The sequence below is a fragment of the Telopea speciosissima genome, chromosome 6 (genome assembly GCF_018873765.1).
Source record: "Telopea speciosissima isolate NSW1024214 ecotype Mountain lineage chromosome 6, Tspe_v1, whole genome shotgun sequence".
Lineage (NCBI taxonomy): Eukaryota > Viridiplantae > Streptophyta > Magnoliopsida > Proteales > Proteaceae > Telopea > Telopea speciosissima.
The window spans coordinates 34747879-34771023 of NC_057921.1; the positions used below are offsets into that span (position 1 = coordinate 34747879).

Consider the following 23145-nt stretch of genomic DNA (forward strand, 5'->3'; position numbering starts at 1 on the left):
GGTTTACAGTGTTGTTCAAACGGCAGAGCTGCAAGTCTAACCGATCCCTACCCTGCAAATCTAATCCATCGCCCACCTGCAAATCACATCCATGGCTGCCCATTTAAACCCTAACCTGCAAGTCTAATCCATTACAATCACCTTGCCCTGTTTGCTCATCTGGACATATGAATGCAAGAATGAACATGTTACGTTTCAAGAATGGGGATGAAGCTCGGTTGGATAATTTGAAGATTTGAACAAAAATCACCCACAAGGCCGCGAATGTTGAGTTTCCGTTGAACTTGGGGAAGAGAGAGAGATATGGGTATTTGATTTCTACCAGTCCCACCGTGTTGATCGCCACTCTTCTTGGTTGTTTTTCAATTCCCGGAATTTTTCTTTCTTTGTTTTTTTTTTTTTTTTTTTTTCTCTATTTTCCCTTTTGCTTTTTTCCTTCAATCATGCCTAAATTTCGTAATCGAGTAACACTCAATCCCACCTTTTTCACTTTTGCCTAAATGAAATTGAATTTAACCCTTTCTAGAGACCAGATGTCTGATTCCCAGAGTTAGAGACCAGACGTAATTGTTTGGAAGCAGAGGTGGTGGTTACAGTAGTGGAGGTGGTGGATACGATAGGTATAACAGTAGAGGTAGAGGTGGAAGGTATGTCGGTGGTAGTGGTGGCGGTGGTGGGGAGTAGAAATAATGGTGGGGAGTAGAAATAAGGGAAGAAGAAGAAGAAGAAGAAGAAGGAGGAAGAAGGAAGAAGAGGGCAAGCGCAAAATTGTCATTTCCTTTTAAACCTAACAGAGTTAATACTCAGTGATACGGAAGGGATACGGAAGTATTTTTTTGAAATCCCAGGGATGGTAGGCATAATTGTTTGAAACCCCAGAGGTGATAGACGGAAATTTTCCTAAAATAAAAGATACAACGGAAATATCGAAGGAAAGGCTAAAACCTAAATTACATGCATGTCATGAAGGAAAATTATAACATGAAAGCATTGAGAGACTCAAAGCACATGGCATAACAATGAACATACAAGATTTAAACTAAGGGTGCATGAGACGGATAGGGAGAAAAGCAAGACACACAAATACATGCAAACAGTAGGGGGAGTCTTAGACTACAAGGGATGGGGATCATGGATTGAAATAATCATGCAAACGAGATACAACAAGAGTGGAGTGTGTGATCATCATCTATAAAGATGGGATCACACTCCACTAGGGGATGCAAAACTAATAAAAGGAAAGTAAGTGATAAATCCGTCAAAAACACAAGAAAAGGGTGAAGAGACTTACCTAGTTGAAAGTGGTTCGAAACTAGAGAAGTGGAAGTTTCCCTTTGTGACTCAGCAAATTGGTATGTAGAGAAAGTATTGCCGCTTGTGATGGCTTTTCTTCATGATCCTTCAATCATCCCATCCGACCACCCTCCCCATCTTGCTATTTTGCTTTTACTGATGGTTCTTGGCTTCCCTCTTTATGCAGGGGTGGTTGTGGTTCTTTGATACATGACTTTGATGGTCGCTTCCTTGGCACCAGGTTTAAGGCTAGTTTTGGTTCATCAGTTTCTTTATTTGAAGCTGAGACAATTCGTGACGTTTTGCTTCTCGGATGCAACTTGCAGACTAACCCACCTAATGGTTCTCTCGAACTGTCGTCCTGTTGTGCTGGCCCTTAGGCGTTTTTCGTCTTCTTTGGACTGAGCCACTATGGTTGTTGTAGATGATGTTTTAGTTTTATTTCGTCCTTTTACGTATGTTTCTTTTACTTTAGTTTCTCTCTCTGTTGTACATGAGACTCACCATCTAGTTAAAGGTGCCTCCCGGTTATTTATTTTTTTTTTTTCTATTCCGTTTCTGGTGGCTTTCTCCCCCAACCTTCCATTACCTCTTGTAATCCTTTCGTCCGAGAATTACCCTACGACAGTGCTCTATAATAAAATTACTGATTCTAACCTCCAAAAATAGTATATTCCAAATTTACCCCTAAATTTAGCTAAAATACCTAAATTGGTACCATTTTTCGAGAGTGAACTAAACCATTTAATCTGGAATCAATAAACTGTTTAGTAATCAATCCACTTTTGGTTTTGAAAAATAAAACTGAATCATAATTAGATTGGTTTGATTGTGAATTGAGTAGCCGCTGGTTTTAAACAATTTAGAACCATCTAAACCATTAAACCGTTAACCCCCGATATGTAACTTTAATCAATGTTTCTACCCATTGAGAGAATCTGAGGGTTTTTTTGAGCAAATGGGTAGTTGGTCCAATCATGGCTGCAGACAATGATGGACTAGGGATGATTTGGATTACATCTAAGAGTGTCAATTTTAAACCAGAACCGGGAATTGAATTGGAAGCGACCTGCTAGGAGCCAGAAGTGACCCACCTGATAAGGCATAAATCACCCACCAATCAGAGGCTGACACATGGTCGAGTCGAGGATAATCAATGAACTGAACCAAACTGAGCCGTGCGGAGTCGGGCCGACCCAGTCATTGCCAGATTTGATACTCCGCAGCTCGGGGGTCTAGCACCCAGCCGAGCACGCACCTCACCGAGAAGTCAACCGAGCATTGAGTGCGCGGCATAAGGACAAATCAATGTTGACCCAGAGATCTCCCCTTCACGGCCGATCTGGATGCCCGCCGACCCCTGGACCCGAGCCTACGCAAGTCGACCGCGATTGGAGCACCATAGTGCGGCCGAGCCCACACACACAACTTATGATGACCCTCAGGTCACATAAGCCTCTGAGGCCGAGCTTTGAGGCTGAGCTCTGAGCCCTAGCTCTCCACAGAGCCCACCATAGCGCCCCCACCAGAGATCACGAGGCCACATCAACACCACCCGAGAATCGCAGGATAAGGGTCGATCCACAATCCAAGCGCAATACGGAATCACACTTTACATGGACTCTTACCTTAACGAGAGTCTGACCCCGAAAATATCTCTCCACTCCGCTCTACATGGAAGAGCCTTCCAAGAGAAGAACTCCTACCATACTAGGACTCTCCCAACCGCCTCATCTCCCTCTATAAATACTCAGGTATGGAGCTCAAACGCTCATCTCACTTTTGACTAGCTGTTATGCTGTTGCACTGGAGACCTGACTTGAGCGTCGGAGATTCCTAGGCCGAAGCCACATCGGCTCTCTTGCGCTCACTCGTATTTTTTACAAGCTCATCCGTGGGCGAACCGGACGACGAAGGTTTTCACACGTAATAGATTTGACACCGTCTGTGGGAACAACGTCAGCAAGCTATCGTCGTTTCTACCAACTTCAAGAGCAGGAACAATGGTGCATACGAGATCAGGGCAGCATGGCTCGACTTCCCGTGGAGATGAGCTATAGCCGATTACGCAGGCGAGGCGATCACCTCCCCCTGAAGCATCACGGAAAGGCACGACCGGAAGGCCCCCTCGGGCAGGGGGTGTGCAGCCCAGCATGGGTGCCACAACCAATCCAATTGCCCCACCGGAGGGTGGGAATGGTGGAGGTGTGTTGGACACAGTAGCGGCTATCCGGACACAGGTCGAGCCAAACTTGAACGGGCTGAGCCTACCACTGCCGCCACCCTTACCGGAGAATTTGGATTCCGAAGCCCCAGCGAATAACCGGCAAGTTATGGATTTACAACTGCAGATGCTCCACACCAACGAGATGCTGCATACTTTCATGACCCAGATGGCCCGGGGTGGGCTGATGGGTCAACCACTGATCGCGCCCCCTCCAGCCCCAGTCCGTGTAGAGGGAAACTTACAGCAGAATGGTGGCCGACATCGGGCCGAGCCAAGCTAAGCCGCATCATCACATCCGCCTCGTCAGAAAACTCCTCCTCCGGGTCCCAATAGGAGTGCTTGGGGGGATAAGCAGGAGTATCATCGGAGCCCAAAGACCAGGCAAGAGATTGAACCAGCGGCATCGGTAGCGAGGAGATCGGTATTTTTGGGCCTGCTCAGAGAGGACGAATAGTCGAGGGCACACCGAGAACAGCAGGAGGTAGCCCCCCGACGTCGAAGCCCGCCACCTCTTCGAGAAGAGCAGCCGAGAAGCCCCCGTGGGTCCAATTTCCAGATGGAAAGAAGAATAAGGAGGGGTGATGCTGACTGAGCCGACCAGAATGGCCGACCTCAATGGGATGACCAAGTAAGCTGATCCCGAGCTGAAGGATAAAATGGCAGACCTCGACCGAATGAACGGGACAATTGGCATCAGGTGGATGAGCCGAACAATCGAGCACCTGAAACCGAGCCAGAAAAGTGGTTACGAGACTTGGCCGAGCAGGTGGAGGGATTAAAGAAACAGGCGACCCCAGACGCCTATTCCCTGGTCGGACGACACCCTTATCCTCTCGAGATCATGACCGCGCCACTATCGATCGGGTTCAAGCCACCTCCCTTCGACCGGTATGACGGGACGACCGACCCGATGGATCATATCAACTACTTCAACGGGATGATGACCATGTACGGGGGAACCGAGATTGTCTCTTTTCAGGCTTTCCCCTCATCTCTCAAGGGCGCGGTAACCACATGGTTCTCCTGGTTGCCACCGAACTCCATAACGAGCTTTGCTCAGCTCTGTCAAGCCTTCGTCACGCTCTTCCAGAGTAGCATGAAACACAAGAAGACGACGGTCAACCTCCTCAGCGTGAAGCAACGATCTGGCGAGTCGATACGAGTGTTCGTCTCACGTTTCAACAAAGAATCCTTAGACATCAAGGATTTGGACGAGGCCACAGCCCATATTGCGATGAGCAACGGTCTCGCAGACATGGACCTCATCAAGGACTTAGCCCGAAAGTCGACCAGAAACCTGGCCGAGCTCTTAGAGAGGTGTAATGAGTTTGTAAATATGGTCGAGGTGCTCCAAGCCCGAAAGGGAAATGAAGGCCTAGCCGAGAAGAAAAGGCCAACGATCGATGTCCACAAGGAGGAAAAGCGGCCCAGGACAGATCGTCGAGCCGAGAGATCAGACCGAGCTTAGAGTCCCGATTACAGCCCACTGAATACCTCGTGTAAGGAGATTTTGATGCAAATACAAGACGGCGGATACATCCGTCGACCCCGACCAATGCAAGCCGGGTCATCTCGGAATCCCAACAAGTATTGTCAATTCCACAAGGACACCGGTCACGACATCGAGGATTGTTATCAGTTGAAAAGAGAAATTGAAGAGCTGATAAAAGTGGGGCACTTGAACTGATATGTCAAAGGAGGCCGAGAAGAATGTGGGGGTCGGCCACCTGAAGATTGCGATCAAAGGAGAGTTGAGCCGAGGCCCGAAAATAGGCGGGCCGAGCATGACAAAGATAAAGCCCGAGCTGAGAAGAAAGATGATGGATCTGAGTCGAGTAGTGACAAGGGAGCTCCCATATACATTATCCTTGGAGGGCTCGGACAAGAGTCCACTCGGACGGTCAAGGCAAATGGGCGGTTCGTAGGAGTCGTCGAGATGCCAGGCAAAAGGCCAAAGTCTGAGGCGACAATCTCTTTTACCGAGGCCGACCTGGAAGGTATATAAGTTTACCGCACGATGATGCTTTGGTAGTGCAGGTGGAAATTGCAAAGAGACCCGTTCATCGCGTATTGGTCTACACGGGCGCATCCGTGGACCTTATGTCGCTAGACTCGTACCAACAATTTAGCTTCAACGATGAAGCCCTCAAGCCGGAGGGCACCTCACTTCATGGGTTCTCGGGAGCCGCCGCCACCATCAAGGGCTCAATCGACCTACTGGTCACGTTCGGACAAGTTCCATGTCAAGCGACGATCCAAGTTAAATTCATGGTAGTGCGGTCGGTGGTGGCCTTCAACGCCATACTCGGTCACCCATCATTGACCGCTCTCCAAGCCATCGTCTCGCCGATACCCTTGAAGATGAAGTTCCCTACAGAGAACGGCATTGGAGAAATTCGAGGTGATCAAAAGAAAGCTCAGGAGTGTTATGCCACATTCGTCAAGCAAAATAAAGGCAACGTCCGAGAAATGGTGATGTGCATCGAACACCTCCTAGAAGACTAGCGGGATGAGCTCACAGAAAGGCGCGGAAGACCTGTAGAAGACCTCATCCCATTCTCCCTCAGCGATGAAGATCCAACGAAGACAGTACAACTCGGGTCATTGTTGATCGAGGAACAAAGGAATCAATTTGGAAACTTCTTGAAGGTAAATGCCGACGTCTTCGCCTGGTCGGCCGCCGACATGCCCAGTATACCTCGGCATATAGCCGAGCATTGACTACACATAGATCCGAGCCAAAAGCCGGTTCAACAGAAGAGAAGGAACTATGCCCTTGATTACGAAGCCAACATCAAGGAAGAAGTAGAGAAGTAGAGAAGCTACGCCGATCAGGATTCATCCGAGAAGAAAAATTCCCAACTTAGCTGGCGAACATCGTTAAGGTTCTTAAGCCGAACGGGAAATGGAGGATGTGCGTCGACTACATCGACCTTAACAAGGCTTGCCCAAAGGACGAGTACCCGCTACCTGGGATTGATCTCTTGATTGATGACACGGTGGGGCACGAAATGCTGAGCTTCATGGACGCGTACTCCGACTATAACCAAATAATGATGCATAAGGAGGATGAGTCGTACACGGCATTCCGAACTGACCAAGAAAATTTCTGTTACAAGGTCATGCCGTTCGGGTTGAAGAACGTTGGAGCAACATATCAATGGCTGGTGAACTATATATTCCGCAAGCAGATCAAAAGAAACGTGGAAGTCTACGTGGATGACATGTTAGTGAAGAGCTTGAAGGCTGAGCACCACTTGGCCGACCTAGAAGAAGCCTTCGGCGTGCTAAGGAAGAACCAAATGAAACTGAACCTTGCCAAGGGTGCATTCGGCGTGACCTCGGGAAAGTTCCTCGGCTTCATGGTCTCCGTCAGAGGCATCGAGGCCAATCCAGCGAAAATCAAGGCCATCCAAGAGATGGGCCCTCCAAGGACTATCCGAGAAGTACAAAGGATAAACGGGCGAGTGGCGGCGTTGGCACGATTTATGTCGAGGTCGGGCCATAAGTGTTTGCCGTTCTTCAAGGCCCTCAAGAACATTCGAAACCCAAAGGACTTCATCTGGTCGGATGAATGTCAACAAGCTTTTGAAGAGCTGAAGAGATACTTGGAGAACCCGCCTCTTCTCAGCCGACCTGAGCCAAAAGAAGAGCTTCAAGTTTACTTAGCCGCTACCCCGATGGCGGTCAGCGCGGTGTTGGTAAGGGAAGAAGGCCGAGCTCAGAAGCCCATATACTACATCAGCCATGTTCTTGTCGACGCCGAGACGAGATACTTCAAGTTCGAGAAGGTAACATTTGCTCTTGTTACGGCCGCGAGAAAGCTGAGGCCATACTTTTAAGCTCATCCAATCGTGGTGCTGACTGACCAGCCCCTTAAGAAAATATTGCACAAGCCCGACGTGTCAGGTCGGCTGATCACTTGGGCAGTCGAGCTGAGTGAGTATGATATAAGCTATCGCCCGAAGACCACGATAAAAGGATAAACCCTTACCGACTTCTTCACCGAGTGCACAATGCCCGACCTCGAGGTTGAGGAAGAGAAGACAGCAGAAGAAGCCAATACAGAAGCTGAGGCCGACCCGACCTGGACCATGAACGTTGACGGCTTGAGCAACCCCAGAGGAAGCGAAGCTGGGCTGATCCTGGTGAGCCCCGAAGGCTTTCGCATCCAATATGCCCTAAGGTTCAAGTTCCCAGCCTCAAACAATGAGGACGAGTATGAGGCCCTCCTGGTGGGACTCCGAGTCAGCAAAGCCATAGGTGTCAAGCAATTGAGGGTACGAGGAGATTCGTAACTTGTGGTTAACTAGGTTAACAGAGACTATGAGGCGAAAGACGAAAGAATGATAGCCTACTTGAGCCGAGCACGAGAGTTGATTTCCAAGCTCGAGTACTTTGAGATGACCCGAGTACCGAGGAAAGAGAACATCGTGCCAGACACCCTGTCTAGGTTGGCCTAGGCCGACCTCCCGAATCTGAGTCAATCAGTGTACATCGAGATTCTGGAGAAGTCATCCTTGCAAGAGGAAAGCGTCAAACACATTGAGAAGGACAGGCCGACTTGGATGGATCCCATTGTAAACTATTTGGAGAATGACCAGCTCCCGGAGAATCGGGAAGAAGCGAGGAAAGTCAGAATCTGAGCTGACAAGTACACCATGATCGACGGGGTGCTTTATAAGAAAGCCATCTCAGTGCCACTTCTCCGATGCCTCGGGCCGAAGGGCGCTGAGTACGCCCTGGCCGAGGTGCACGAAGGAATATGCGGGAGCCACATGGGTGGCCGAGCCCTAGCATACAAGATATTGCGACAAGGTTTCTACTAGCCAAAAATGCAAGAAGAGGCCATGAAGTATGTGAAGACGTGCGAGAAGTGTCAGCTCTTCGCACCAGTGCCGAGCTAACCTGCAACCAACTGACCTCTATGCTGAGTCCAATTCCTTTCACCATGTGGGGGATGGATATACTTGGAGACTTCACCCCAGCTTTCGAAAATCAGAAATACGTGGTCGTCGCCATCGACTACTTCACTAAGTGGGTTGAGACCGAGCCCTTGGCCACCATCACCGAGAAGAGCATGGAGAAATTCTTTTGAGATAAGGTCATCTACTGGTTCGGACTACCAAAAGTGCTCATGATAGATAATGGCGCACAATTCAACAACCCGGCCTTCCAAGGGTTCTGCAAACACTTCTATATTGACTTCCGACCAGTCTCAGTAGCTCATCCAAAAGCAAATGGACAAGTATAAGTGTCCAACTGAACACTACTTTCCGGCATCAAGAGAAGGTTGGATGAGGCCAAAGGAAGATGGGTGGAAGAGCTCCCATGTGTCCTATGGGCATATAGGACTACTGTAAGAACACCAACCGGGGAGAGCCCTTTTCGGCTAGCATACGGGACCGAGGCCCTCACCCCGGTCGAGGTCATGGCATCGTTATACCGAGTGCTCAATTTCGATGAGAAGACCTATGAAGATGGGCTGAGAGCAAACCTTGACTTTCTCAATGAAGCTCGAGGAAATGCCCTACTCTAGAACACAACATACCAACAGAGGACGGCAAAGTACTACGACTCAAGGGTGACCTTGTCCTTAGAAAGCTCAGCACGTCCTAGCCAAGGCAGCAAGGAAAGTTAGCACCAAATTAGGAAGGCCCGTACATAGTCTCCAAGCAGATTCGCCCAGGGACGTATCGCTTGCAGATTTCGGGGGGTAAGAAGGTACCGAGACCTTGGAACTCAAAAAATTTGAAGAAATTTTTTCAGTAATTTCCTTAAAGTATTTTGCTCGGCACGATTTATGATGAGCATATTTGTATTTGCCTTTGGCCCTGACGTTTGATTCAATAAAGCAAAGTCTTTCTCCACCACTTGGCATATTTTCAAGCTCCAAAATCAAGTCGTAAGACCGGTCCTCATAGACCTGGCCGACCTTGAAGATCGACCCTCATAGCTCGACAACTAAGTCATAAGACCGGTCCTCATAGACCTGGCCAACCTCCAAGACTGACCCTCATAGGTCAGCAACCAAGTCGTAAGACTGGTCCTCATAGACTTGGCCGACGTCAAAGACCGACCCTTATAGGTCAACAACCAAGTCGTAAGACAGGTCCTCATAGACTTGGCAGACGTCAATGACTGACCCTCATAGGTTGGCAACCAAGTCGTAAGACCGGTCCTCATAGATCTGGCCGACCTCCAAGACCGACCCTCGTAGGTCGGCATCAAAATCATAAGACCGGTCCACATAGACTTGGCCGAGCTGAACGAATACCAAAGTTCAAGCAAAATTTTCAAGGCATTGGGCTCGGCCATAGTGTCGGCTCGACAGCGTAGCCACTCAAAGGGTATCCGACCCGAGCTCAGCTACAAGGCCGGGTCGGCTGTTCAATGTCAACATTCAAAATAAATTCACAAAGAAAGGAAAGCAAAAAACTGCCGAGCTCAAACACTTAGGCAAATTTGGGAAAGAACGTTTTATTCATTGAAGGCCGACACCTCAGCAAGGTTACAAAAAGTGGGCAGCTCGGCCCTGTACATAAATAAATAAAAAAAAGAGAAAAAGAGAAAAATTTGTTCAAAACCCCGCACAGGGGGACATATACATCAAAGAGAAAAAAGGGGGCCTAGAGCTCGGCGATATGGAGGGGGTCCTTGGCGGCAGGGTCCTCGGTGGCAACCTCCTTGTCAGTGACATCCTCGGCGAAAGGGGCAACCTAATCCCGAGGAGCGGTCTCGGCCAGGCCGGCCTGGTTAACCTCCACCCCAGCCTCGTCTCCCAACTCCTCGACCACAGTGGTCGCGTCGTCATCAAATCGAGAAAGGTTGAGGGTGGGGTAGGCGGCCTTTATCTCCTTCAGGAGGTCGGCTCGGCCCGCGTCATAGCCCTCTCCGTATGGCAACTTCCTTATCTCATGACACACCTCGGTGTATTCCGCTGACATGAGGTAGTCGCTAACGGCTTTTTCTCCAGCCCGGGCCAGGTCATCCTTGGCCTTCTTCTTGGCTTGGCCGAGCTGAGCCCTCAAGGTCTCGACCTCCTCCGTTTGCTTCGCCACCCTCTCCTCCAGGCCCTTGACTTTCTCCTCCTCCTCGGCAAGCTTCGCGATAGTCTCGCGACGCGCCACGACAGGCTCACGAGCCTCTTTATTGGCTTGGTCGACCTGGACCTCGAGAGAATCATTCGCTGTTAGAAGTCGCTCAAAACGGAGCAAGGTCTCTACCATCTTGGTGAAGCCCTGCCAGAAAACATCCGACCAAATGTCAGATCGGACTCCACAGGTTAGATCCATTCCAAGAACCGAGCAGAAAGCTTACCATGTTAAAGTCCTAGAACAGGGAGGAGAGGAGCTCGGGATCGGATAACTTCTCGAGCATTTCCTTGTCCTTGGGGAGCCGACTTGTGTCAAGCCACTCCTTGGCATGAGCGGCCGACGTCAGGGCCAAGTCCCCGGGGAAGAGCCACCAGCTCAGTCGAACTGGAACATTACTGGTCGAGGCCCTCCCCAAGACGTACTGGGAGATGTCAGTCAGTCAGGCCACAGGCGGAGGACCACCACCCGTCAGGTTGATCGAGAGCTTCTGGCGTTTGATGTCCCTCGGCGGGCTCAGCTCGCCCTTTCGACCCTTCCCTCTTCGGGAAGGGCTCAGCAGGGCTCTATCCTTCTCGGCCTCGAGGCCGACCATCGTGTTAGCTGCGCTCAGCAACGTCGCCTTGCCCTTCGGCGCCTTGGAAGACTCGCCCTGAGATTTCTTCTCGATGTTCTTCCTCCTTCTGCCCGTAATGGTCTCCGTTCTGAGCCGAGCTGAATCCATTGGGGGAATGTGGCCGCCACTGCAAGAAAGACAGAACGTTAGAAGCATACCAAAAAGAAAAAAGACCAAGTAAATGGGTCAGCTCGGGGGACAGAAACGGGCTCAGCTCGGATACCCTACCCGGAGTCAGGTTCCACCTTTGGAGAAAACCTTCTTCCTGAAGCTAGAGGACATCGAAAGGCGGGTGTTGATGAATTGGATCGAGCGATGTCGGCTCTTTCTCATTCAGAGGTAGAGTCCTATTGACGTAGTTCAGGTGGATGTCCTTCCACTCGGTTTGGAAAGGGCAGTTTGGGATGGAAGCGAAGAAAAACCAAGGCTTCCAGTGTTTATTAAAGCTTGGCGTCCCGACCAAAAACTTGTGGCCTCTCAGGGTCGTACTCTTCCCAGTTCGGTGAGTGAAATAGTACCACCTCTTCTCCGATGACCTCTTCAGAAAGTAGGGCTAAGAGAAGAGGGCCACGCTCGCAGCTCGGCCCATCTCGCAGAAGAGGACGTGGAAGCCGTACAAGACCAGCCATGAGTTTGGCACCAGCTGACCTGGGGAGAGGTGGAAGTGGTCCAAGATCTGATCCACCAGGCCGAGCACAAGAAGCCTGAAGGCGTATTTGAATGAGATCTCGTACAAGGCTACCTCGCCGGGCTGGATGAAGCAGGCCATCTCCCCAGGACAAGGAGCTCGGAGTCTGATGTCCTCGGAGATGGCATAGGTCGCCCTGAGGCGGCGTAGGTCGGCATCAGTAATTGTAATCGGGAAGGTGCCAATACTCCCCTCTTCAGGCTCAGGAGCGTCAGCAGACGAGCGAACTGAACCGACCTCACCTCGGGAAGAACCTCCCTCGTCTGACTCCTCATCATCTGTCGAAGACGATCCCGAGCCCTCAGCTCGATCTTCAGGAATCTGCTGGGCCTCAAGGCCGGATTCCATGGGCAGGGGAAGCTCGGCGACGTCGGCTTGACGTGGCTCCGCTACAGCGGGCTCATCCGAGGTCGAGCCTAACAGGTCTATCGTGAGAGAACGAGTTGGGACCTCTCGGCTCGGACTAGCGCCCTCTGCCGCCCCGGCGAACACCTTGCCCATATGACTACTACCAACTGACATACTGGGCGGAGAAGACTTACTAGTTGAAGAAGAGCTGAAGACGGGCTGAGCAAGAACTAGAAAGCGCCGAGCACTGGAGAGCTGAGGAATCCGAGCTAGCCAAGCGGTCAATAACTTAAAGTAGTGAAGAATGAACAAGGAGGAGTCGCCTATTTATAACTCTTGTGCTGAAGCGATCCAACGGCTGAGGAGAGTTCAGCAAGAATCAACGGTCCAGATCAAAGGACGATTCAAATTCCTGAGCCTGCCATAATGACTCCTGCTAACGTGGCACTGACGCCCCAACTGTCAGACCGTAGAATGTCAAATCACCGACAAAGGGAGCTCGGTTCGGCTGCAAGGAGGTTTCAGACGAATGGACCAAGAAACTTCACTCATCAGTGCCGAGCCGACCCCTAATGAGTGGGGGGTCTGTGATAAGGCATAAATCACCCACCAATCAAAGGCTGACACATAGCCGAGCCGAGGATAATCAATGAACCGAACCGAGCCATGTGGAGCCGGGCCGACCCGATCATCGCCAGATTTGATACTTTGCCGCTCGGGGGTTGAGCACCCAACCAAGCACGCACCTCACCGAGAAGTCAACCAAGCATTGAGTGCGCGGCAGGAGGATAGATCAATGCTGACCCAGAGATCTCCCCTTCACGGTTGATCTGCATGCTCGCCAACCCCTGGACCCGAGCCTACGCAAGTCAGCCGTGATTGGAGCACCATAGTGCGGCCGAGCCCATACACACAACTTATGATGACCCTTAGGTCACATAAGTCGAGGCCGAGCTCTCCGTAGAGGCCACCTTAGTACCCCCACCGGAGATCACGAGGCCACGTTAGCACCACCCGAGAATCGTAGGATAAGGGTCGATCCACAATCCAAGCGCAATACAGAATCACACTTTACATGGACTCTTACCTTAACGAGAGTCCGACCCCGAAAATGTCTCTCCACTCCGCTCTACATGGAAGAGCCTTCCAAGAGAAGAACTCCTACCATACTAGGACTCTCCCAACCGCCTCATCTCCCTCTATAAATACTCAGGTATGGAGCTCAAACGCTCATCTCACTTTTGACTAGCTGTTACGCTGTTGCACTGGAGACCTGACTTGAGGGTCGGAGATTCCTAGGCCGGAGCCACACTGGCTCTCTTGCGCTCACTCGTCTTTTTTGCAGGCTCATCTGAGGGCGAACAGGACGATGGAGGTTTTCACACGCAACACCACCAATAGCTTAATGGTTTGGTATTGGATTTATCGATTAAGTTATTATTCCGATTCTAGATCTTCCGAGTAAGTTATTAGTCTTTCAATGGTTTCAAAACTGTTAGAGCAAGTAGGAACCGTTGGAACCCGAACAAATCCACATCCTAACCTTATGTATTATATAATTCTTAAGTTTTAAAGTCATGAGAGCTAAGGTCAAGCCGATTATTTTTTTTATTATTTCAATTTTGACTAGTACCTCTTGACTCATATACTATTTTACCAAACATTCGACTGTTAATTTAAATGTTCATTTTGGAAATTCTAATTTAAGAACATGTCTTAAAATAATCCTAATTTATGAGGGTGATGGTGTTCGTACAAATTTTTTTTTGGCTAAGAACTCTAAATTTTATTAAGAAAACGCTACATGGGAGAATCTCCTAGTAGAAACTAGGATTGGGTATACAATGAAGGGGGGGGGGCAACCAAACATGAGAAAAACAACATCTGGATGTAGGGGTGTCAATCGATCGGGCTCAGTCGGGCCTCACCAATTTTGCAGGCTACCACTGTATCCAACCATTTAAGTATTCAGGCCAGGCCTGAACACGCTCAATCAGTCTCGAACTCTAAATGGTGCATTAAAACTGGGCCTTAACTGGGTTCTGGACCAATTTAACTCTAGTTACTCTTTAAACAGGCTCTAAATGGTGTAACCCTAAAATATGCACATCAATCATAGGATAGCGCCAGTTAGGCTCAATCATTTTCCAACCCAAAGTTGGACGCTTACACTCTTAACACGTACCTGAAGAACCAACTGCACCCTCATTTTTAACTAACTCACTCATCTTCTGACTAAGTTCATCTATAACATCAAACAATCTAACTCTGGAAATTAGACTAATGATGCAGTGGGAAAGCCAAACATTCTTACACATTCATAGTCGGTCGGGCCTTAACTGGATGGGTTAGGTCAGGGCTCGTAACCATAGTTGGAAAACTAGGTTTTAACTCGGGCAAGTCACCCGAGTCGAGTAAAAAAATCATTAAACTTGGTCAAGAGTCTTCAAGACTCGCCTAGCCTTAAAAATGCCCAGACTTGGTCTTGGTCAATTTGATTTTTCCCTTGACTCGTAATTTTGTCCGAGTCACAAAAAAACCACCGAGTTATGTCACTTTTCACTCTACCTTTTGCTACATCGTGTATCACACTTTTTTTCCTTTGGTTGAAGTCTTAATGAAGTCTTAAAGATGCGTCTTACTTTTAAGAGACCATACACTTGGAAAATATAAGAGAGAGAACGGAGAATTGTTGTTTCACGAAGTGCAATCAATTTTGCTTCGAAAATAATGCATTTAATGCCCCTCATTTTACCCACTTTAGTTTTCCTTGTAAAAAGTTCAAACGTTATGCATTCCAGCTTTGATTTTATTTACATTATATTAATTATTAAAAGGAACATGATTCTTCACTTTGGATAAATATTAAAAAAAGAAAAACATGACTCATTTTTCACCAAGTTTGACTCGCTTGACTTACCAGGTTTTGAAGAGAATGAGTTGAGTCAAAAAACCTGATTTTCCAACTATGCTCGTAACCAATCGGACAACCGGTGGGCTAGAACCCCACACTGGGAATATTCAGGCTGGGCTTTAACCAAACTGGCTCGGTTAGGCTTATTGTGCCAAGCCTAGAATTGAAACCCCTATCTGGATGCACCAGAAGCAAGGAAGTCTGCAAACACATTTTGAGATCCGCTAATGAAGCTAAACTGAACCGAGGCAAAGCGGGATACTAATAACTAAAATTTTTAGATGAGGGTGTTTGCTCCCCAACCCCAATTGAGCAATGAAGCTAAACCGTTCAGTACTGCAATCATGGTTTGTAATCTCGGATCGGATCGGCCGATATCGGCCGGATCAGATCAATATCGATTGAGGCCAATCTCGAGATTAGACCGATCCAACCAGTTTTAATTGAATCATTTTCTTGATCGTCCAACTCGGTTGGATCGGCTGATCCGATCCGATACGTGCCAGTTTTTTGGGTTTTAAAACCCATATTTATTCTTGATCCCGAGTGTCACGCTCCCATCCTGATGTAAGATATTTTGCCGCAATAGGGGGTGACTGGGACAATCACACATCATCCTAATACCTACCAGGATCACAAATACAGTGTTCTAAGCCACAGTCCATCCTGTCATCACATTATGATAACAGAAAGGAACATACCCAACGAAATTAATCGTTCCAATCACAGAGTTAGCAAAAGTGAAATTAAATTAAAATATGTGAAATTATAGAGCATTGGTTCTCTAATGATAATACATAGTACAATAACAATGTTCGTAACTATTCAATCTCTCCCAATAATTACACATACAGTTTATACATGATTGTGGAATGAATACAGGAATTAAATAATAAATAATTGTCCCAAAGGCACCATTCTTGGGTGTACATCTACATCCAAGCCACAACCATAGGCTCCACTCGATTCGCATCTAACGGTGCTCATCAAGAGTAGTACCTCCTGCATATCAACTAAAAAGGAGTTGTACAACGGGGTTAGCTACACTAGCTAGTGAGAGAGCAAAGGAGAATACACATACATCACACAATCAATATCAAGCAGAATGATGCATGCTAATGCTAGATTCATTTTCCACCTAGCACACAATTCTATCAGTCAAGTGTATGCTACTGTGATAACTCGGGAGACACTGAGGGTCACTTATCCTATCATCCCAGTGAAACCTCAATTATCACGAGGAGACCTACGCCGGTAGAAGCCATCATGACCATCCAATGGCAGACCCCGATAGCCATCACTACCCCTAACCTGGCCTCTCCAGCCTCCACAACCATCAGGTGGTTAGACTATCCAACACATAAACCCCTGTTGGCAAGGGTCGTAGCATAAGGGAACAAGCATCCTAACCACAGATATACTATATACAAGTCCTATCGTCCCGAGAGGTATTCCGGGTGCATCAATGTCTCATTCCATCTAGTACCCGGGTACCAGCACGGCACGGCACATACAGATCAGGATGGCATGTAACAGTTTTCATAATTAAATAAATTGGGATTCCGGTACCGGTACACCCGGCACCGTAGCCCGATACAAATGTGAGCATACTATCACATTTATAACAGTTCACATTGGAAATAAATAATGCAATGCGCACAATGCTTATATTTATATAATAGCATGCTTAAGATTTGCATATTATATATATATTCAAACCCATCAAAGTCACCCAGAACCCACTCACTGAACTCGGGTGTCACCCGGCGTGATTGACATGAATCTCTCTAGGCATCGGGTGCCATCCAGCGTGATTTACATGAATCTCACCGGTGCACCAGCCTAAACATACAAAAGAAATCATTAAAACAGGTATAGAAGGGTCCCATGCTAGGCCCCCAAGGTTAACATCGAGTTTCAACCAAGACAGCGGACTCACGGATAGTTTCGACAGAGATGAGTCCGTCCCTGATTCCGTTCAGGCCAAAAGGTAAAAACAGAGAGAGTGGACCCATGAGCAGAACATCTTACTTGGATCCGATTGTGCATCGGTTCGACACCTGAGGCACACTAGAAAGGGAGCGGATCAACGGGAAGATGTGCTTCTTGGGTTCGCCCCTTCATTCGGTCGATCCTTGAGACATACCCGAGAGCAACTGGCCTCGGGCGGAGGCAACTAGAGTGAATCCGTGCCTTCGTTCGCTTAGGCCACCTCACAGGGTTTACACTGGGCAGGCTGACGGACGATACCACAATTGATGGATCCGATCGTGCGTCTGCCGATAATCCAATCCGAGATTTCAAAGGGCTTTTGCTCCAGCTTGAAGCTTGGAGCTCCCTTAGTTCTCAAGGTCAGGGGAGGGGTGTCTAACCCTTCCTAGAGCCACTAGTTCCTAGGCTTACCTCATGGATCCAGGATCCTACAAGGTTTGGTCTCAAACTGGTCCAAGGGTTGGGTTTCAAGGTTCAAAATCAAAGCTTAGCAGCAATGGCTGCAAATGCTGCTCATGGGAGCTCAAACTAGGTCTAGGTTAACTCCATTAGAGCTCCAACTAGGGACCGAGCTCCACCTTGAGTTCCAAATGGAACCCTAGGTCAGCCCAATGCTCAAGGAAATCATCAAAAAGGAAATGAGAAAGAGAAGTGTCAAGGGTTTGGGGTCTTACCTTCAATGGAGGCAGCAAGGACAAGGCTAGGTGAGCCCCCTTGATCTTCTCCCTTCCTTTCCATCTCTTCTCCTTCACCTTCTTCTTCTCTCTATGTCCGGTCAGCAAGAGGAGGAAATGTGGGGCAGCCAGCCATTTTGGCATAGCTCCCATCTTCTTCCCTTCCCCTCTCATTCCTCTCCCACTTCTACTTCTTCTCTTTCCTTTCTCCTATTCCTCCTTCTCTTGTCTCTTCTCCTCCACGGTTTGGCTTAGAGGGGGAGAGATAAGTGAATGGGAGGGATTTCTTATCTTTAAGGGGTAGAAGGGACCTTAGGTTGTGTTTGGTTAGGGGTCCTTAGAATACATTTTAATCCCTTAGGTTTTAAATGGGTTTTGATTTAGGTCTTAGGGCATATTTGGCCCAAGTCTTAGACCATTAGGTCCATTAGTTAATTAGGGTGTGTTTGGGTTCGGTCCCAGTCCATAGGACTCAATTGTCCTATAAGGCTTGTTTGGTTTTAGGTTAGGGTGTACAAAACCCATTATTCATTTAAGTTAGACCTTGTGGGCCCACTTCCATAGCCCACTCACCCAACTAATGGTAAGGGTAGGGGTCCACATGGCCCAAAGGTCCAATTAGGGTGTCCGGGATATGGGAATGTGGGTCCCACGGGAGAAATTATCAAAAGGGCAAGTAATAGCACAGGCGGATTCTCGAGCGGATTCAGTTCGAGTGAGTCCGTTCATGACTCCGGTGCTGCTGTCAAGGTCCAAACTTAAAGGAAAGTTGCGGGGCTTTAACCCACACTTCCAGGTCTTTAAGGGGATAGCTATAATAATATTTTAAGTCTGAGGTCACAGGTGTTGGCCAGTGCCACCGTGGTATTGCCTTTGGTAAAGGTCTAAACTACCCCGGGGTATAGGGGTATATTTGGGGTGCGGGTGTAACACCGAGTCGTTTAAGCTATGATTCATAGGTTTAGGGTTTCAAATCCGTGAAAAAAAGGGGGATCTTACCGTTTTTTACTAGGGAATTGAATAAGGAAATATTTTATTCCATTTAAACATTGATTTGCTTAAGGTGTTTTAGGTTTTAGCCTCAAATCCAGGAGTGAAAAGGGGGGATCTTACCGTTTTGGACTAGGAATCTATTATGGAAAGATTTTATTCCCTAAAATGGCGTTTAAATTTTCTTAAGGTTGTTAAGCATATAGCCTCAAATTCTCTAACATTGATTATATCCCACAAAACCTGGAGTTTTTTAGATAATGGCGTAATGGGTGAAATTGAGGAGGGGGAAAAGATAAGCTCAATCTAAAAAATAGGATTAAAGAAGAAGTGATTACCGTTTTTTCTACCTTTTTTATTTATTTTTTTTTCAATTGTTTAAGAGTAATTTACACTTACCACCCCTAAGGTTTAACGAAAATATGATTTTACCTCATAGTTTTGGAAATTCTACGTACCCCCTGAGGTTTACAAACGTTAACAAATAAACATATTCCGTCAGTTCATGAATAACAGTGTTAAAATCAAGGGGTAAAGTTATAAAAATACCTCTTCAAGTAAAAAAACAAAAAAAACCTGCAATTCATCTTCCCCAAATCGATTGGGAAAGATGAGTTGCATAGCCGCAAAGGCAGATAGCAACCGGTCCTTAGCGCTTGAGGTTCGATCTCTCAACAGTAGATGTAACCCAACAGAGTGCAACAGATCAGAGGGAAAGACGTTGAGCGGAACTCCAGTGGCTTCAACAAATCCAACAAATCCACAAGCTAGCTCCTTCAACGCTGATGCAGGCAGCAACACTACCTCAAGCTACCTAGAGCCAGGGGAATAACCCCAACACCTCACTCTCAGATCTCGGATAGATAGTGAGACGTTGAAGTAGGGCAACTCAGAGACACTCCATAGCAATCACAAAACAAAGCCAGGGAGGTCTCAATATCAGAACAGATATTTCAGCATCAGACCACCAAGCAGCTTAGTGAACCTCTGCTGCAGACTACTGAGATTGGAGAACCTCCGGAGGAAACATTGAAAACGTTGGAAGCCCTAACAACAGTAGCAATGACCACTGTTGCAGACTACTGAGCATAAGCCCTGCAATGCCGATCTTCACCGCAACTCTGTCAAGCGCTAGTAGCAATGGGAGGCGCTAATCAAGCCCTTGTCGTGCCGGTGAAACACGAAAGGGATTCCAACCAACCTTTGCTTGGGATTGGGAATAGGGGGGCTTGATCCAGCAGGCCTTTGCCGAGGATGGGGATGCAGAGAGTGTGTCAAGGAGATCAGGAATGGAGAGAGAGAGAGAGAGAGTGATCAAGACCTCCAAGAGAGATCTAAAACCTAGCAAAGATCGTTCACCTCCTGAGGCAGCCCATCTAGAGCTGGCGAGATCCACTACTTGCAGCCGGGTGTTCCAAAACCACGGTGTTCTGTACAAGGATACCTACAACTCATCTTCCCCAATCGATTTGGGGAAGATGAGTTGCAGGTTTTATTTTTCTTGAAGGGGTATTTTTGTAATTTTACCCCTTGATTTTAACACTGTTAGTCATGAACTGACAAAATGGGTTTTATTTTTTAACAGTTGTAAACCTCAGGGGGGTACGCAGAATTTTCTAAAATTGGAGGGTAAAATCATACTTTCGTTAAACCTTAGGGATGGTATGTGTAAATTGCCCATTGTTTAATTTTTTAATATTTATCATACCGATACATTAACCGATCCCATAAAACCCTGATTTTGATCATTTTTGACCGATTTAGAATGATTATGACATATCCGTATCAATATCGAATTGATATCAGCCTTGACCGATCCCGAGTCCGATACTTGGATTACGAACCTTGACTGCAATAGCCGGATTGCAATCCGAATGAACTACAATTTCTTGTAAATCCAACCTACTTATTAATTGAAAGAAATTGAATATAAAACACTAGTTAAAGTGTTATAGACCAAAACAATACCTACAATTAAAAACAAAAAAAGAAAAAAGAAAGAAAATGGAATAAAAGAGAAGCTTCCTTGAAAGTCGTTGTGGCGGTAGGAAAGGAGTAAATCCCAGTTAAAATAATAAACAAAACCGTAGGAAAAATAAATAAAACCATGGAAACCCTGCTGCTAGTTGGGAAGTTGGGATTGGGTTAATAGTGATACACATAACCATTTGCTATATTTAAAATTCAAATATAGTCAATCTCTTAGACCAGCTGTAATAATATCTCTACAAAATAGGAAACGTCCATTGTGCGTTGCAAGAGGATTTTTATCCACATAACGGGATAGCAATCCGAATGAACTACAATTTGTTGTAAATCCTAACGTTCCAACCTCCAACCTACTTATTAATTGAAGGAAATTGATTTAGCCATTAACTCTCAAATATAAATCGTCAAAAGGAAAGAGGTAAATTCTGATAAATTGGAAGGGTATCATAGTAAATTAGAATGACCTTTTTAATAGGGTAATGACCATCAGTCTCCGTCGTTCGAAAAACATTTTTACTTGCCCCGTATTTCTATGCAATTGTGAAGAGTAGAGAGAGAAATGCCTCCAAAACGCCCCTCCTGTGGAAGACCCTCTAGTTGCTTCTTCGTGAAGAGTAGAGAGAGAAATGCCTCCAAAACGCCCCTCCTGTGGAAGACCCTCTAGTTGCTTCTTCATCTGAGAACGAGGAGGAGGAGGGGGAGAACGAGGACAATGAAAAAAAAGAAGAAGAAGGAGAAGACGACAACAAGCAAGCTAAGGCTGCACCTCCGGCATCAGTAGAAAAAAGATCTTCTGTCAAGAAGCCTACCCCATCAACCTCCAAACCCATGGACGATGGCCCCAAGTCCAAGAAGTCTCCCGCGCAGCCCTCCCCTGCGTCAGCCCCCCATTCTAAGTCTACTGTCCCGGTTAAACGCCCTATCAAGTCAGACAAGGATGACAATAAGGATTCAAAGAGAAGGAAGAAGGAGAAGGCCGTGGATGAGGAGGATGATGCTGAGAAGAAACCAGGTGACGGTAAAAAGAAGCAGCTGTTTCAGAGGCTGTGGACCAATGATGATGAACTTGCGATCTTGAAGGGTATGCTCGAATACTACTCAAAGAAAGGCACGGATCCATTTACCGATATGAAAGCCTTTCATGATTCCATTAAGAAATCCCTCCATGTTGATGTCACCCGGAATCAATTGTCTGATAAAATGAGAAGACTGAGGAAGAAGTATATGAATAGTGCTGGTAGGGGAAGAGAGGGAGGGGATCCGTTTTTCTCAAAACCTCATGAACTCAAGACTTTTGAGTTATCGAAGAAAATATGGGGTTCTGACGCTGCTAATGATGTTGTCAACAATATACTTCCAGCAATGGAAAAATGAAGGAAATCGATTGGTCTATGTATCCACATCTGGCTGAGTCATTCCAGACTCAGAAAGAGGCATGGATTATGAGTATGCCGAGAATGGGGGACAGTTTTGTGAAAGAAGGTTGCTGTCTGCTGTGTAGCTCAAAGTTGAACAAACTGGAACAGAAATGGAGGGAACTGCGGATGGAAGAGAATAATCTCTTCTTCAAGCTTATGGAGTTAATGCGGGAGCAGTTTAAGCTGATTCAGGAAGCATCCAATTTAACAAAATGATGGGGTTATGGTAAGGTTATTAGTTGTTTTTTGTTTTTTGGGAGCATATGTAAATGATGCAGAAAAGTAAGTTGTATATTTAAATGACTAAGTTGCTAGGTTTTTTATGGGGTTATTGATGATCAGTTAGGTTTTTTATGGGTTTATGAATTGAGTTCTGCTTCAGACTTGGTGTGACTAATTGTTAACCTATACTTAAGTATTTTAGTGATTTTTCCCTTCCTGTTAAAAAAAAAATGGTATCTTATTTTCCCATCATTAGGTAGTAAGTTTTCCAATGCAATTTGAAACTCTCGATTTGGACTTATGGCTTGAAACTTAAGATTTAAATTCATATTTCCTCCAGGATCTCTCTGGAGACTCCAAATCTGGTAGCTCGGTGTCTCATCCCCCTTTTTTCTTGGATCTTATCTATGTTTCCATCGTTTAATTGTAGTTCATTTACCTATATTTCTTGTGCTTTGGCTTATATCTATCTTCTTTGTTATTTTCTTTTTTTGCCATTATGTTATGGATGTGAATTTGTTCTTATCTTGTGTTTATGCTATTCGTTTCTGGATGTGTATTTCTCTGTTTTTGAGTTTTCTGTGTTGTTTATAGGTAGGTGTCATCGATGTTCTGCTTCTTTGCTTCCTTTTCTTGCCCTAATTTCATTGTGTATCTCTTTGTGCTTTGGGTTTTAGTCA

At 46.7% G+C, this 23145-nt stretch overlaps 1 pseudogene; it reads left to right on the forward strand.

Moving 5' to 3' along the window:
• Window positions 1-167: 167 nt before the first annotated feature.
• Window positions 168-22485, forward strand: LOC122665667 (annotated as a pseudogene).
• The last annotated feature ends 660 nt before the right edge of the window (window positions 22486-23145 follow it).